Raw genomic sequence first — 1,782 nt, 5'->3', positions numbered from 1 at the left:
ATGGCTTCAGTGAAAGGAATCTCTACATGAAGCTTCTCTATTACTTTTATAAACTTTTGGTATTGGTTATCGATTTTGGTTTGTTTAAGTCTTTGCGGATATGGGATTGGTGGTTTGTACGAGGGTGGTGGTTTGTAAGTTTTATCCTTGGCTTCTCCTTCTTGGTCGGTTTGTTTTCGGGTTCCACTGGTTCCCCTCCTTGGTTGGTAGGTATATTTTCTTTAGAAGCTTTGGACTCGCTCATTGCTGGGTTATAAGGCCCTTCGTAAGCGGTCCCACTTCGTAATGTGATAGCGTTAGCTTGCCCTCGAGGGTTGAGTTGAGGTTGTCTAGGGAATTGTCCTCCAGGTGTAGTTTGCGGGGCTTGGTTTTGTGCTACCTGTGGGATCTGGTTTTCAAGCATCTTATTGTGAGTAATTATCTGATCAACCTTAGTCCCTAATTGCGTTATCAATTTGTTTACGTGAATGTTCTGGTTTAGGAATTCTTTATTTTGCCGAGTCTGGACTAATATAAAGTTCTCCATGATCTTCTCAAGGTTAGGCTTCTAGGGCACAACTTGCATAGGTTGATTTGGTTTTTGGGCTTGAAAACCTTGTGGTCTTTGAGGTGCAAAATTTTGGATAGGGTTCTGGTTTTTATAGGAGAAATTCGGGTGATTCTTCCATCCAGGGTTGTAGGTGTTTGAAAATGGGTTACCTTGGGCGTAATTCACTTGGTCGGTGTTCAGGTCGTTCAAAAGGTTACAATCCGCTGATTCGTGTCCTTTAGATCCACAAAGTTCACACTCTGTGTGGACTACCGCTACGGTGTTAGAGTTTGTAGAAATATGTTCGACCTTAAGGGCTAAAGCGTCCATTTTCGCTTGCATCATGTCCATAGAACTTATCTCATGTATTCCACCTTGGGTCTCCTTTTTCTCTACTGATGCTCGTTCAGTTCCCCATTGGTAATGGTTTTGGGCCATATCCTCAATTAGGTCACAAGCTTCAGGGTAAGGTTTGTTCATCAACACGCCACTAGCGGCAGCGTCGATGCTCATTTTTGTGTTATAATGGAGTCCATTGTAGAAGGTATGAACGACCAGCCATCGTTCTAGGCCATGGTGTGGACAGACTCTTAACAGCTCCTTGTATCTCTCCCAAGCTTCAAAAAGTGATTCTCCTTGGGTTTGAGTAAATCTAGTTATTTGGTTTCGAAGAACAACAGTCTTACTAGGGGGAAAATATCTAGCAAGGAATACTCTCCTAAGGTCTTCCCAAGTAGTTATTGAGTTAGCAGGAAGTGAATCTAACCATGAACATGCTCTATCTCTGAGAAAGAAAGGAAATAATCTTAAATGAATCGCATCAGGTGAAGCACCGTTGGATTTAAAGGTGTCGGCCAGGTTGATAAAGACTTTTAAATGTTGATTTGGGTTCTCAGTAGCGAGACCCGCGAATTGGTTTTGTTGCACTAATTGCAGTAAAGATGGTTTTAGTTCGAAATTGTTGGCAGGAATGAGGGGGTTTACTATACTAGAACTAGGTTCCTCGTCAGAGGGTTGGGAAAATTCCTTAAGAGGTCTCCGGTCGCGATTATCGGCCATGGCTTTCTTAATTCGGATGAGTAAGAGGCGAGTACGAGTGTAACGTTCGGGTTCCGCTAAAGGATCTACTAAATTTCCTGTAATATGGGTTCTTCGCATTTACCGGCTAATAATGCCTTAGTCTAGACGGTATAACAACAGGGTACGAAATTTGACGAAGTTGATCCCCGGCAACGGCGCCAAAAACTTGATCG

General features: G+C 42.9%; 1 non-coding gene across 1 annotated transcript; it reads left to right on the top strand.

Annotated features, from left to right (window-relative positions):
• The first annotated feature begins 1,097 nt into the window (after nucleotides 1-1,097).
• On the top strand, nucleotides 1,098-1,204 carry LOC127099917 (small nucleolar RNA R71). The gene has a single exon (XR_007794379.1). It is a non-coding gene; the product is annotated as a small nucleolar RNA R71 (small nucleolar RNA).
• The last annotated feature ends 578 nt before the right edge of the window (nucleotides 1,205-1,782 follow it).

The sequence above is a fragment of the Lathyrus oleraceus genome, chromosome 6 (assembly GCF_024323335.1).
Source record: "Lathyrus oleraceus cultivar Zhongwan6 chromosome 6, CAAS_Psat_ZW6_1.0, whole genome shotgun sequence".
Lineage (NCBI taxonomy): Eukaryota > Viridiplantae > Streptophyta > Magnoliopsida > Fabales > Fabaceae > Lathyrus > Lathyrus oleraceus.
Note: the sequence above shows the minus strand (reverse complement) of the source record. Positions and strands in the feature narration are given on the sequence as shown.